The sequence below is a fragment of the Pseudorca crassidens genome, chromosome 10, assembly GCF_039906515.1.
Source record: "Pseudorca crassidens isolate mPseCra1 chromosome 10, mPseCra1.hap1, whole genome shotgun sequence".
NCBI classification, from domain to species: domain Eukaryota; kingdom Metazoa; phylum Chordata; class Mammalia; order Artiodactyla; family Delphinidae; genus Pseudorca; species Pseudorca crassidens.
Genome location: NC_090305.1, coordinates 35,102,150 through 35,117,939, shown reverse-complemented (window position 1 = coordinate 35,117,939; position 15,790 = coordinate 35,102,150). Strand labels below are relative to the sequence as shown.

The 15,790-nt window shown below is 47.0% G+C and overlaps 1 long non-coding RNA gene across 1 annotated transcript in view; it reads right to left on the bottom strand.

The window, feature by feature from the left end:
* Positions 1 to 15,790, bottom strand: part of LOC137233035 (uncharacterized) — a 97,777-nt gene that overhangs the window by 70,752 nt on the left and 11,235 nt on the right. Inside the window, exon 2 of the long non-coding RNA XR_010947270.1 lies at positions 11,920 to 11,999. This is a non-coding gene — a long non-coding RNA (uncharacterized lncRNA). The remainder of the gene's footprint in view (positions 1 to 11,919; positions 12,000 to 15,790) is intronic.

Here is a 15,790-nt window from a genome sequence, read left to right as displayed (position 1 = left end):
TGCAATGCTGCTGGTAAGTGGGGTGGTGATAATGCCCAGCTTGACGCAGTACTGTAGTTACTAAGACTCACCTGTGTTGCGTGCGGCTGGGGCACAGAGTGAAGGAGAAGCATGTGGATTACGCACTTGAACGATATGGGCACCACGGTCATTATAAGTTGTGGAGTTGGCTGGCACTTGTTAACGGCTTTGGAAGCCTGAAAGGATGACAGACTCAGAAGCCAACTTCAAAGAGAAAGCAACCAGCTCAGGACATGTGGCCATAGCCAGAGGCCTTCATGACAACCTTGGAAGGCCATCATGTCCTGCAGCTAAAGGGCTATGATAATTAGGTTATGGGTTTGAAGAGTGGCAAAGTTGCAAAAGAGACCATGCACAGTACTGGTACGTCTCCCATGCTGAAGCCAAAACCCAATAAGGAAGGAACAGTACTCAAGACATGGGTCAGGTTGTGCTAAGTAGATGAGCCCAAGAATGTTTGGTCAGATTCCTTTGAAAACTCCAGGTTGGCAGAAGCAAGCTCCTACCACCTGCAAGTGGCGAGCCACTGGTCATCGCCTAAAGACCATGCTACTCCACTTGATAATGCTTGTCATCAAGATTATCCCTCCCTTTTCCTCATTGTATAAAGAGACCTCAAATCGTGTAAGTTAGAGCAAAATGAGAAGACAAATATCTTGCAGACAAAGGGCCAAGATAAAAACCCACAAGACCAAATAAATGAAGAGGAAATAGGCAAACTACCTGAAAAACAATTCAGAGTAATGATAGTAAAGATGATCCAAACCCTCAGAAATAGAATAGAGAAAATACAAGAAACATTTAACAAGGACCTAGAAGAACTAAAGAGCAAACAGTAATGAACAATACAGTAACTGAAATTAAAAATACTCTAGAAGGAATCAATAGCAGAATAACTGAGGCAGAAGAACGGATAAGTGAGCTGGAAGACAGAATGGTAGAATTCACTGCCACAGAGCAGAATAAAAAGAACCAAAAGAACGGAGGACAGTCTCAGACCTCTGGGACAATATTAAGCACACCAACATTTGAATTATAGGCATCCCAGAAGAAGAAAAAGGGTATGATAAAATATTTGGAGATTATAGTCGAAAGCTTCCAACATGGGAAAGGAAATAGTCAGCCAAGTCCAGGAAGTGCAGAGAGTCCTATACAGGATAAACCCAAGGAGAAACACGCCGAGACACATAGTAATCAAACTAACAAAAATTAAACACAAAGAAAGAAACATTAAAAGCAGCAAGGGAAAAGCAACAGATAACATACAAGGGAATCCCCATAAGGTTAACAGCTGCTCTTTCAACAGAAACTCTGCTGGCCAGAAGGGAGTGGCAGGATATATTTAAAGTGATGAAAGGGAAAAACCTACAACGAAGATTACTCTACCCAGCAAGGATCTCATTCAGATTCGATGGAGAAATCAAAAGCTTTACAGACAAGCAAAAGCTAAGAGAATTCAGCACCACCAAACCAGCTTTACAATAAATGCTAAAGGAACTTCTCTAGGCAGGAAACACAAGAGAAGGAAAAGACCTACAAAAACAAACCCGAAACAATTAAGAAAATTGTAATAGGAAAATACATATCAATAATTACCTTAAATGTAGATGGATAAATGCTCCAAAAGAATAAGAATTGCAGCATCTTATTCATCCAAAAATACGGAGTTAAATCCCTGCTGGTTACAGAAATGAAGACCCTACATGTTCCCTGCATGTGGCTTCCAGGCTCTGTGTAGCTCCCATACACCCTTGCTCCCTAAACAAGATTAATCTCGTTTTCTTAGTCTTTTTACCAGGGAGGTCAGCTACCTCCATTTTCTAATGGAGTTCAATTAGATAATAAATCAATTCTGATTAAGGAGGCATTATCCTCCTGTTGAGGTGCCAGAGTCTCAGCTTGGGAAAGCTACTGTGTTGGGGATTGTTTGAAGGAAAAAAAGAAAATCACTATTCTAGGGATTGTTCTCCTAACACGTAGTTTTGCTTTAACAAAGCAAAAAAGTTAACATATCTTTCTTCAACTTGTTTTCGATTTAGCATAGCACTCTTTGCTATTTGAGAACTTTGTCAATGCTACACAAGTGTAATTTCAGTCCATGTCAGAAGGATGTCTGGCAGTAAGACATAGCTGAAGAGGACACTGTGTAATGTAGTTGTACTACAAAAGTTTTTAAAACTTTACATACTGATTAACTCATCTCAGAAATAAAACATTCCACACAGTAACAAAGATTCCTTGGGTTGCCCTCAACATGAGATCATGTCGTCAATATCTCACATCTAAACGAACAAGGCTTTGAAGATGGAGATGACATACGTGGAGCCCCAACTCAAACTCAACCTGACTTCCAATTTCAGCCATGGCCTGAATTTGAAGCCTTACTTCAAGATTTCAGACAGCACCCTGCCAGCAACTCACTTCAAACTTATAACCCTTTGCCCAGAGTGAGCCCCTCTGCATTCACTTTCCGATCCAGGGTTCCCCCAATTCCGTGGATGCAGGCAGGAGCTTGCTAAGCTTTAAAGAAGCTCACAGCACATAAACTGATGGTTAAACACTCCTGGCTCTTCATCCTTCAAGCAAACAATTCCTGGAGGTGTTTTGATGGATCTGAGAGGTCTCAGCAGAATTAAGCCCAGCAGGGATACCAATGCCCTTTCTTCCGTCTCCTCCTGTTTGACCACACCCCAAATAAGATACCCTTACACAAGTCCTCTCTCACGTTTTTAAGGGAATCCAGGCTAAGACAAGATCCCTTCATATCCAGCCAGATGAGGAACACAGCCTCAGCATGGGTCAAGTTGAGTATGCTTTATAACCAAGTTAGATTTGTTGAGAAAGCTCTATTCTTAAGTTTCTGGCTCAGGCAAGAAAGTCACTTGACATCTACCCAAGTTCATTTCCATCAACTAACAGTTGCCTACCACTGCTCAGGGACCTGTCACATAGATCATTCAAGTTTATAAGGGGGAAGTCTCAGGAAGACAGGACTAAGTTTGAAGCTTCTCAAGGATCAGAACAGAGACAAGTTAGTTAATTCCAGCACTTTTCCAACCAACTCAAGGAGAACTGAGTTTGCGCATGCCTCTTGCTTCTCCCATGTTCTTTGTTACTCAGTTCTGACCACTGAATAGCTTTCCCCACATCTTAGACCTGAGACCCTCTTTTCAACAGACATTTAAGAAGCCTTCTTGAAACTTAACAGGAGTTAGAAATAGACATTTGGCAAATGCATGCCCCACAGAAACTTCAGAGGTATGTCTTGAAGCAAGTGAAGTTGGTGGTGGTGGACAAGTAGAAGAGATGGATTAAACCTGCTCAGGCACTTCAAGGACGCAGGCTCTGGAGAAAGGCATCATATACACGTGTACACATTAAGGGATTCTCCACACAAGTCCACCTTGACATTGCCTTATGGAGCTGCTAACTCCCAAGTACCATCAGTTAGTGGTGTTCACTTCAATATGGAATGCTTTCTCAGTCCTCCAAACTCCAGCTCACACACTGGTGGCCCGTTAGAACCCTACACTTCAGAATTTCACTGCCATCCATAAGCATTCTGGAGTCTTACATGACTAAGCAGCTGATGAATATTCTATTTAATCACATAAGAACTGTCCCTTTACATAAGTCTGTGCAGAGTTGCTTGTAAGCCTGAGTAGGCATTAATAGCCCATAGTTACCCAACTCCTATGCAATTCAAGTCTGAATTGACAGTGGCAATACTAAATCTTTCCCCTTGAAGTTAATGTCATATGAAAGTTAAAGCTTCAGCCATAAGACTTCAAGCATCTTAATCTAGATCTGTTAAATTGCTACTTAATTGTCTTGAAGATGGAGGCTGGTGAGCATCTATTCGGCACGCACATATGCCGCTTTTAGCAGGGCGCTGAGTACCCTCAGGGTGAGGTCAGAATAAAGTTTCTAGAAGGGTTCTCAGAAGGTTGAGTTTCTTGGGGCCTCACCCACTTTAAGGAAGCATGCTAATGGCTAAGTCCATGGTGTGTCCAGTTTGATGGAGCTCATAGGAAAGGTGGCCATCCTAAAAAACTGTATCCAGATAGAGCTAGTTTCCAAGAATCTCAGAAAGTTCATAAACCAGATTCAAATAATGGTACTATTAGTGTTACTTTCTAGTTCCGACAGTCACCTTTCCAGTCCTGGAATTTTACCATTTGAAATAGTGGATATGAACAAAGTGAAAACTAACAAATAGTCCAGAAGACCAGAAATGCTGGGTTGAGGCTAAAATGTAAGTAAATGTTCAAGTTATCAGGGACAGTATGCAAACACAGCTGGAGGGGGTGACAGGAGCCTGAGTCATTCTCTCCCCAAACCCAGCTTCCCTGTGTCCCCAGGCTGGCAGAATAGGTACAGAGAAAGCCCTCCTGTTGAAGAGATAGGTCTGTGTCTAACCTGAAAGCATCTCTAACAAGGTATGCGATGATCTAAAGTTTTCCCACTAGTGCATGTCCTATGTTGTGTAGTAGAATCTTAGCCCATCGCCACCCCCTACCCAGCCACTACCACGGTAGGGGGTACCTGAAGCCCGTGGGTTGCTGCAGCCTCTGCTGAAGCCTTTATCCTAGAGTCTTCCTCTCAAGCACATTCTGCTCTGGCTTCTGATCGGATTCACTGTCCCACTTTGTTTTTATCTCCGCCACCAGTGCCTGACACTATTCCTTTGGAGAGGGCGTTCCTTTGACTAGGACAATTCACGTTGTCCCTTTAACCCCACATGCTCCCACATGGTCACCTTCTCTGCTGCTTGTCCAACCCTGTAGGTGGTACCTAGTTGTTACTTGTAGTTGGAACTGGGTAACTCCAATACTAACCAATTGCAAGCATGACCTTCATTCTGTTCAATTTAGTAACCAAGATGAAAGACCCTTTGGTTCCTTCTCCCCACTGTGCTGCCAGCTCTACCAACAACCCTTCTTAAAGCAAAGGGAGTCTCCAGAAGCTCACGCCTCCCACTCCTTAGGTAAGTCAGCAGGTTCCACTCACATGTTGCCCCTCAAAGAGGGACGCTGGCATTGCTCCAAGCATGCCAGGATGGGGTCCTGTCACATGGAATGCTGACGATCTGCCCACTTAAGCAGTTAGCCCAGGAGGTGAGATTGACACACTCCTGCCGGTCGACATGAATGTTTGCCTCTTGTTAATTAGATCATGTTTCTTCATTTCTAAGTGCTTATGTCAAAGGTGCGGGTGGCTAATTAAGCCAGAAGGAGAGATCGCTAGAACGAGTTTTTCCAGCTGAGTACAAAACACAGCGGACATTCCCATCTCTGGTTTGTGGGACTTCCCAAGGTAGTTCTCAGAAGTTGTCGCGAAGTTCTCACGTCCAATCCCATGTCTAATGCCTGATGGACAAGGGAAAGTAGATCCTCTCCTTCTGAGCGTGTGCGCATGAGGTCCTTAAGCACAGTGATGTTCAAGAGACTGAGGGTTGGAACTGGCCAGGAGAGGGAAGAAAAGGGGCCATCAGGTATCAGAATGGAGGCCTATAGATCCTGTCAAAGGGGGGAGGCTGAGGCCACAGCTTAGGAACAGGAGATGCGGATATTCCAAAGTTATTATATAGTGAGCTTGTCAACGCACACACCCAAACCTGCCCACTACTAACCAAACGGCACCCAAAGGAGTTTGACTTGGGTGAACTGGGCAGGTGGGGAGTCTTGTCCTTGGCTGGAATCCTTCCCACTTAAGTCTCTGCAGTGAACCACCTGAACCAGCAGCTCAAATAGAATTTAGACAGAAAAATGCATGAAGCAGAACCAAGAGTTCACCTATGGCAGAGCACCAATGGGATGGATTTAAGAGACCATGTCCCCTCTCCGGAGAACTCAGGTCCCTGTAAATGACCAGATCAGGCAATGCACAACTTGGTGGGCTTACAGCACTTGTGAATTGTGATTCAGGAGGGGGAATTTGGTCCTGAAGAGCTTTGAAGGGCTTTCTTTTCTAGTCATTCTGAAGCCTTACACCTATCACCAACTGTCCAAACACTAGCAAGTGAGGAGCAGACGTCTGAGAGATTTCTCCAGCGACATGAGACAGCCGTACTGGAAGATCTGAAGCTTCGCTGCTCCTTTCCACACGAAGCAAGGCAGGACAGTGTGGAAACTCGTTGGCTGGAGGCGAGAAACAGGACTGACTTCCCAACAAAGCACCAGAGGGAAGAGCCCCCTAGCCATACGTACACTCAGTCCCGAAAGAGCCTTGAGAACCGGTTCCTGTACTGCCCCTCACAGATCCAATATTCCCCACTCACCTCCAGGCATACGCAGTGCTGGCCTAGGACAAGGTCAGGTGGGACCCGTGGACTCTCAAGCCGCCGCTACTTTTCTATCCCTTCCTGCTTGGGGGCAGTGCTTGTGTTTCTCATCTTCCTAGACAGGCAAGGTACATCTCCAGGAGGTTGTTCTGTTGGGTGGGATACCTCTCTTGAAGACCCTGGACCCGTTCTCCATGCCCAACACCACGCCCAGGAGGTAGAACTCGTGAAAGTGCGGAGCCCCCTAAACCTGGGCCCCCCTAAAGCTTATCCTCAGGTAAGTGTACACTGAGCCTCCGTCGATTTGTTGATTATCCTTTAAGTGTTCCTGCTGGTTACTCACTCCAGCCACAGCTTTCATTCCTGGCAAACTGGTTTTTTCCGTCTCTCCAGTTTTCAGGGCAGAATTTTGTCCTGTGACCTCAAGCCTCTGAGATAAGAGTTGTTGCTTCAGTGAATTCCTCACTCCTGTCCTTACAGCAAGAAAGCCAATTTCCAAGCTCTTTTCATCTTGGGGCAGAAGGTCAAAGTCTAGTTAGGTTAACTTAGAATAAAAGCATCTCAAGTCAAAGAGGTTGACAGTCCAGTACATTTCATTGAAACGTTTTGTAGTAATTTAGAACAATATTCCCTTCGTATTTAAAGGGATGGAAGCCTGAAGTTGTCCTGTTTCATTCTACTATTGAAGCAAGGAAGGTCTTTCTAAGAAATTCCAGCCACCCTGAAGAAAGCCACTGGCCAACTAGGTATGAAACAAGCATTTAATTTACAAGGTGGTCTTCAAGATGGGCAGAAAATCTGCAACACCCTTGAGATAAAGTGCACCTTTCTGAAACAAAGGAACTGGGAGACTGCAGACTGAAGACTTTATAGGAAAACCAACTAGTTCTGAAATTATGAGTATGGACAGATCGATCTGCAGGGTCTCAAGCTTCTCCGTGACTCTCATCTTGATAAGAGCAGGAATCATTTACTCTAAGATTTTTCTTCTGCCAATTAGGTTTTCCTTAAAGAGAACAGAATTAAGACTGTCAAGTGAAAGTGTACATGGGATTGTGGAGACTTGGAAAAAGCCAGTTCCAGAAGAGTCTATCTAGTGGTAAGACCTTGGGTCTCTAGGAAGTGGTTGAAATATCATTCCTGTCCTTCCTGGCCCTGCAGTGCTGTCACCAAGGAAGATCATTCTGGGACATCCCAGAGAGGAAAGATGAAATCAGGGACTGATACTGGAACAAGAGCAAGGTGTCAGTCTGCCTTCACCTCAAGTATCCTAACGAATCTTGCAAAGAAAAAGGATGGCAGAAGAGGCGATTTCTTCCCATCTCCCTACCCGGGGCTACCTCTTAGCCTGAGTCTGTTACCTCAAGTCACCCTAAGAGTTTGGGCTGCCATAGTGCCACCACTTAAGATCGGACCAGACGTGCTATGAGCTGGTCCAAAATCTACCCAGACCCATGAAGGGAGCCTGATGGGCTGGAGAACAGGAGTCAAGTGTTCAGAGACTAAGCCATCTCTGTAGAGGCCCATGGCTTGTGACAAGTGGAGTCTGGCAGAGGGGTGGGAGCCCCTGTAAACCAGAGCTGCCCTCAAGAGGGCCTCCTCCCCCAGGGCCCAAGCAGGGAGGCTCCTTTATTCCTCAGGGAGTGGCTTCTGTCCTTCCTGTGAGGAGGCCTGTGCTTGAGGACGCAGCTACATGAACCCCGCCACTACATCTCACCTACCACTGGTCCCAGGATAAGTCCAAGTTACCCAAAGGCTATGCAGTTTAGTGACGAAGAGGGAACCCCAGGAACCAACCTGGAAGAGGGAGATGAAGCCCAGCCAAGGCTTAAGGGTAGCTTACACTAAGGGAAGGGAGCTACACAGAGGATAGAAGCCTCTCAAACACACCTGGATGGAACTGATACCAGGTGACTTGGCAGGTACGTGAGGACAGGCCTGTCAATAGTTAGTCATAGGACTGGCAGTAAGTCAAGATTCCTATGATCACCATCAAAGCCTCATGGCTCAGAGCTAGCTTTTAGTTTACCCATTTGCACAGGTCAGATGCTCAGAGAACTTCAGCAACTCATTCAAGACATGAGAAACAAGCAGCAGAATCCAGGCTGAAGCTGTATGTGGCCCTGAGGCCTGTGACCTCAACCTTTTGGCTTTAAGACCCTCCATGGTAGAGAATGTGGTGGGCCAATTTAGAGCTTCGTCAGGAGCCGCTTCCCTGTAGCGAACCTACAGTCTAGATTCTGCCTAGCTCTGGACCCATCCTCCTCTCCACTCAGATGGGAGGAGTTCTCCTGCTGTAAAGAAAGCAGGATACGGAACAAGCCCAAATAAGCAATTGGATTGATCAGTCCATTATCAGCGGCAGCTGTCAGCCCCAGGTTAGCCGTCGCTTAGCATGCTCCTACCTGGCTGCCAGCCGAGTGAGGCCAGGACCCCTCCAGGACTATAACGTGCAAGTGTGTGCACTTCAGACTCGCGGCTGAAGTCACCCAGGTGAGGTTGGATCTGAGGGGCAGCCCAGACTGCACAGCACCCAGGCCCTTTCAGGCTCAGGCACATACTGGCCCTGGGTTTCAGTCACTGCCTGACCCCAGGGACTTGATGCTAAGCGGAGCGCTGGGCTGAATACGAGATCCTGGCTATCTTTACGGAATGAGTTACAGCTGTGGCTACATGACCCTGAGGCCAAGAACTCAGGTTGCAGCCAGTGGCGCTTGTAGACAAACTGGCAAAGAGAGGCTTCAACCTAAAAGATCAAGATTCTGTCTGTCCCCCTACTTTTAGTCTTTCATTAGGGCAGAAAATGTGGTTTTAAGTGAACTCTTCCAGGTGAGCCGGCCTGGTGGCTCTGACTGTGTTAAAAAGTCAGCCGTACTTTGAACCCTGAGCAATTAACAAGCAACTTTCATCCAGGTCTTAACATATGGCATTTGAAGCAATTGTTCAGGATATAAAACAGGCTCATACAATCCAGGGACAGAGGCTGCCTGGGTAGGTGAGGGAGCTATGCAAGCATGAGGTACCAAGCTGGGTTCAGAGAGCCTGCCAGGCTACAGGGAGGTTATAAGATAATTATAACAGATTAACAGGAGGTTCCATGCTGCAGGAAGGAAGGTGCCAAGTAAGACGCCTGTGACACAGAATGCCAGGAGCTCTGCACCAGGTGGGGAACTCTACCGGGCAGCAGCTAACATGTACTGAGCACATACTACGATGGGCACTGCTCTACAGTCTCATCACATCACAAGACCTGTGTAAAGCCAGTTTCCCAGCGATCAGTCACTTGGCCAGGTTCTCAGAGCTAGTAAGCGACAGTGCCAAGGACGTAGCCCAGGTGAGCTCCAGCCCATATCCTGTCACACACCACGTGGCTACGAGGGCACTTCCGTGAGACTGAGGCTCTGGTCAACAGTGGCTCCACTGCAAGTCCCGAACGCAGACAGATCCCAGGCCTCAGCACTCCCACCTCCGATTTCAACAAAAGCGATAGCTCCTGAAACGAAGTCATTTTCAGAGGAGCTGCCTTACAAACTGATACTTAAGCCCTCATCAAGTTTGGCCCAGAACCGGTTCTGCTGGGTAAACTCCACACCAACAGGCCTCGCCCAATTTTCAGATGAGGTCGGCACTGCCCACTCAGTTTCCCAGTTTAGCAGGTTGAGCTGCATCCAGGCCCCGGCTTCTCCCACTTCTCAGGCCAGCACATGTGGTCACTTGCCTGTCGATTCCCTGGAGTTCCTCTTCTGAGCACTTAAGACTTTATTTGCTTCTTTTAAACCTTCTTCAGCCTGTTGGAGTTTGTTTTAATACTGGGCCCTTCCAGACAGGCCAGGACCATCACCCCTATGCTGTAGGCGCTGCAGTCATCACAGCTATGGGGCTCTACGAGCTACTCTTCCAGGTGAGAGAGGACCTCAATCTAGACCTATGCCAGCAGGGAGCCCCCAGGAGGTGTTTAGCTATGATTCTATTAGAGAAACTCCAGTCAGTCCCGTTCCTACTTGGGCACTCCCCTGGAATGGATCCTCCCCTAAGGAGGATTTGGATAACACAAATCACAGGAAGACACCCTCATCTTCAAGGGCTGATGCCTTAACTACTATCTGTTGTCCTAGTTCGACTCACATTGATACTCTTTTCAGCTGGAGAGAAACAGGTGGGTCTCCAAACTCATTTTAGTTTTTGCCAGATTTATCTATCCTGGCTTTGCCAATAGCAAACCCTACTCTGCAGTAGCTTATTCCCAGAAGAGAACTTGAGGATGCTTAAAAGGAGCAAAAAGAAAGCAAGCAAGTGGGACTGCCATTTCTGAGACCTGGCCACAGAAGCCAGGCCACAGTTTGTTTGGAACGGACTTGAGCAGGAAAGCCGAGTTGATCACCCCATCAGAGGAAGGGCTAGAGCTAAGTCACTGCCTACCGGGAGCTAGAGTTTTTGGCTTTTGCGAGTGAGAGACAGCAAAGCCATCCCCTCCGGGGCACACACTCCAACTCAGGGCCCTATACTCTCCGTGTTGGCCCAAAGCTTACAGCTGTGGAGTTCGGCAGAGCTAGGCTTCCTCCACCCCATGCCCACCAATAGGCCATTCGTCTCTGGAACAACCCACGCCCAGAAAGAGATCGTTCCCAGAGAAAAGACAGCTTTGCCAAACAAGGAAGAAACCCTAGCTTTGTTTTAGCTACCAAGAGAGGTTTTTAAAGCTTCTACCAGTTGAGAAAAGAAAGCCTATGGATAAAGTCTTCCGGCTGTAAGAAAGCCGGCAGGAAAAGTCCCCTGGAGAAAGAATCAGGAGCCTTAGTCTTATGACCCCAGGACTATCTGTGAAGAGAACAGAGGAAAAACACCACACAGGAGAGAACCAACAGCGACTGGCGTTTGGAGGCAGCCCCCAGCCGCTGCAACTCCTTCCCAGAGTTCCCCCCCCCACCTTCAGGCTTTTTCTGCTTTCCTCACTCCAGCTCCGAGGACCCTTCACAGGTACCACCACGCACACCAACCTCCCACAGCCACAACCTTCCCAACCAAACCGTGACATTGCCCTGAGTGCAAGTTTTATAGGCCACGGGCCTAGTCCCACCCTGCCCCAATGCATTCTGGGTGGGCAGCAGCTCCTCTGTTTCTCATTGGCTCCCTCCCTCTCAACCAGCAGCTAGCTCCCACCTCCTCCGCTCATTTCCTGTTTGTAAGTCACCAACTGCAGTGAAAGCAAGGGGATGCTTTAATTGTAGTCGGCACCCAACCCTTGCTTAAAAACGATCCCAGCAGCGATTTTGATTGGAAAACGAGAGAGTCCCTTCAAAGGCAGAATATATAATTCTTTTCTATGTTCACCCAAATTCCCTGTTGTTAAGAATCACCCAAAGTGCTTATAAATCAGGGCTCTTTCCTGGAAATTATGATTCAGAAGGTCTTGAATGAGGTCTTGGGAGTCTGTGGTTTTCCAGGAGCATCCCGAGGATTTGTGTCTTTAAGGACATTGGCAAACTGCTAAAAGATGGTATTCAAAAATTCCCTTCCGGCCCGTAGGGAAGATGGCGGAAGAGTAAGACGCAGAGATCACCTTCCTCCCCACAGATACACCAAAAATTCCCTTCTAAGAAATGGCTTCTGTTTACCTGTTATGGGTATCCCAGTATTCCCCATCCCTCCTTTGGATCTGAGTTTCTCCAGCAGCTGCCCCGAACAAGCATTGTTTCTGGAAAAGAAAGAAAAACGCAGAGTTTTAGAGGGGGCAGCCCTAGTCCTGATTTTCACAACCTCTCTGCCCTCCAAGGAATGAGCCACAGGTGGGAAGCATCCTATATAAGTCAATTCACCGGAATCAGTTTATGAGTTTAGCCGCTGGTCGCCTTCTGGATCTGAGTGAGGTGATAGGGTCAGGCAGGAGCCTTTCGATGAGAGGAACTTGGGGGTGGAGTGAGAAAGTTTGAGGGCAGCCAGAAGATGGTGGGAACACGCAGGACTTTTGGCCAGAAGATGGCTTTCTGTGCACCATGCCTGTGGCAAGGGAACTTAAGATAACCACCCTGGGATCAGAATAACTTCAAGAAAGGAAAAACGTTAAACTCAGTGGTTAATTCTCTTTCTTGTTGCATATTTGAAAGCTGATTCTGTGAACATCAACTTGTTTCCTGTAAAATCTTTCAAAATCACTGTCAATTCCCTCCCTCTTTCAACAGGTGCTTCATTGTTCTGACTTCCTGTCTTTACTCCTGCGGTTCCTCAGTCAGTCCTTTTCCTCATTGTCTGCCACAAAATTCTATCCATTATTTGAGAGCCAGCTGAGATGCTAAATCTTTGTGGTGTCTTCTCTGATCTCCCAGGTTGATTCCACCTGGTCACCAAGTGTTTGTCAAGCATTTTCTGAGGTGGTTAGGGAATTGAGATGACCAACATCTGGTCTTCTCCCTAAAGGACCTCACACCCTGATTAATAAATTGCTCTTGCTTTGCTCTGTCATAGCATCACTTGCATCTCCGTATAACACACACTCCATTTGCTTTGTGTTCAGTTGCTGTCACACTTGTCTACATCACTGCATTGTAAGCACCTGGAAGGATGACTTCTTCAAATCTGTGCCAAGAATGTGGTACAAATGTAATGTGTTTTTTTTTTTTTTTTTTTTTTTTGCGGTACACGGGCCTCTCACTGTTGTGGCCTCTCCCGTTGCGGAGCACAGGCTTCGGACGCACAGGCTCAGCGGCCATGGCTCACGGGCGCAGCCGCTCTGCGGCATGTGGGATCTTCCCAGACCGGGGCACGAACCCGTGTCCCCTGCATCTGCAGGCGGACTCTCAACCACTGAGCCACCAGGGAAGCCCTGTAATGTGTTTCTTGAATGAATGATTGAAAAAAAGGAAAAGGAGGAGGAGATGGCCACAGAGAAATCAAGTAAATTCTGCCTCCTTCAGTGTTTTCTCTGTAGCCTCAGAGTTGGGTCTGGGGGGACATGAGAGAAAGTTCTAGACTTTCTTGGGCTCTAGAAACAGTTCCAACTCCATAAAGCTAGCCTGTAAGATCAGGAAGAGCGAATATTACCAGAGTGAGAGAAGGAAGAGACTTCAGGGCAAGAACTAGGTTTCCTCTCCTTTACCCATAGTTTATGAGTTCAAGTTCTACTTGACACAGCTATGAATAAACGTTGAGAACTTGGGAGGGGGTATAGTGTGGTCTTTAAACATGCAGACTCTGGGTTCACATCCTGGCTCTGTGGCTTACTAGCCTGTAACCTTATGTGACTTTGTACAAGTTATGTAATCTCTTTAAAGCTTCAGTTTCTTTGTAGGTAAAATGGGGATGATTATAATAGTACTCATCTCCCAGGATTATTGTGAGGTTTAAATCAGCTAATACATAGAAAACAGAAGAGTGACTGGCACATAGTAAGTACTAAATTATTACTATCACCATCATCTGCCAGGTAACATTCTTGCATAAATCATAACAGTTAAACCTTATTGGGCTAGATATAATTCACTTGTTCTAAGAGAAAAAATGTAAATTCAACACAGAGGTAGACCAAAGTCTAGGCAACAGAGGCATATTGAGAATTGCTGGGAGGTTAAAGGGGTGTTTGTAAAGGCTCCTAACCCATTGCATGGGCACCCATGCCTTCCCCCACTTAGTCCACATGCTCCTGGTAGAGTCAGATCTCTGAACACAAGAGGGCCTTGTGGGGCTCAGGATGGAGAGGGTGACTGATGTGTTCATACTCTTGTTATTGGAGAAGATGAATTATCCATTTTCAAAGAAATAAACTATAAATGATTAATTTTGTCTGTGATGTACAATGACTTTGCATCATGAGGGCTGTCACTGTATCATAATAATAAGACAAAACAACCTTATGGGTTTCTAATTAGTTTCTGGAAGAAGAGTCTTCTATGGGGCTGGGGCAGCCGTGGCAGGTGAGTATTTGAGGAGGAACGGAAGTACGAAGAGCAAGCCTACAACCTGTGGGGCAGCGTCTCCTCCCCTAGTGAAATTCCCTGTGAAAATACCCATCCCTGAGCTGGGGCCTTGGCAGAGATGGGCAATTAGATCACTTTCACTGGTGGTGGCTCAAGGAGGTGTGTGTGTGTGTGAGAGGGAGAGGTGGAGGCTGTCCTGAAGAGGGTGGTTTCTTGTCATGTCCCTGGCAGGATGGGGACAGTCATCCCTGTGCACCTGCTCCCAACTCCACGCTTACCTGGAACCCTGAGGGCTTTCCTCTAAACCAGGGCTTCTCACATGTCACTGTGTGTACAAGTCCCCTGGGGACCTTGTTAAAATGTAGACTCGGATTCAGTAGGTATGGGTTGGGGTCCAAGATTCTGCATTTTCAGATGTTTCCAGGTGACGCTCAGGCTGCTGGTATTGGGAACAGACGTTGACAAGGTCAAAGACTTTGCATTCAACAGCATCATCACCACCAGGGAGCTCTTTAGAAATGCAAATTCTCGGGCCCTTCCTCAGAATCAGAAACTTGTGTTAACAAGCCATCCAGGAGATCTTTGTTCATGCCGGAATTCTAGAACCACTGTTATGGATGATACATGAACTAGTCTCATTGGAAGGACAGATGAGCTTTTAGAAAAGTGATATTCAACTAGCATAGAACCCGAGGGTGGGAAGACTTGCCCAAGAGGTTACCCAGTCAAGCCATCTTCCACGTGGGCCCTGGAACAAGTCCTTTGAACCAGGCGGTGGACCACACCCTTTATGGAACCTTCCGTAGGAGCTCATTCTGGTGAGGGTGCTTTCCTGCAGTACTAGCTCCCAGCATCCACGAGGCGAAGCCTTGTGGTGGGCATGTCACCGAAGGGGTAGAGGAGAAAAGGATTTGCGCTTGGTAGAAAGAAAGTGGATGCAGAGAAAGGCGGGGTGGGTGGCGTCTCTGGCCTTGCTGCTAACTCAGTACATTCACATACAGACACTGCCCCGGGCTGGTGAACAGAACTCTACCTTGGGGTGGATACAAACCGAGTTCTCAGGGCCTGAGTGGGGTCCTCGAGCTCAGAGGAGAGATGGAAAGGACAGGGGAACACTTTTCACAAAATTCCCCAGCTACCTTCACATCCAGTTAATTAACTAAATTAAACCCTAAAGCCTGACTCATTTTGGAGGGGACCTTTGATGTCTCTGAGCACCGAGCCCAGGGAGGTGGGTAGTGCTGGGCTGGGAACCTCTCCCATGGATGGCTGAGCAGCATTCTGTTAATTGTGGCTATTAAACTGCTTTCCTGGGAGCCGTTTTTGAATCATGTGAAATAGATTAAGAGTCTGTTTTGAATCCCTCAGGGTTTCTTGTGGTGCATAATTATAGATGCACTGGAATAAGAATTCAAGTCAACAATTACTTTAATGAGATGTCTGAGGAGCATGGCCCAGCAAGGCAGAGGGCAGAGGAGGAGCTGGGAGAGGGTGTGGGGGGCAGGAGACAAGAGAAACTGGAGGAGGTGAGGGAGGTAGGGAAACTGGCAGGAGGAGGGGGCAAAGGCATGAAGAA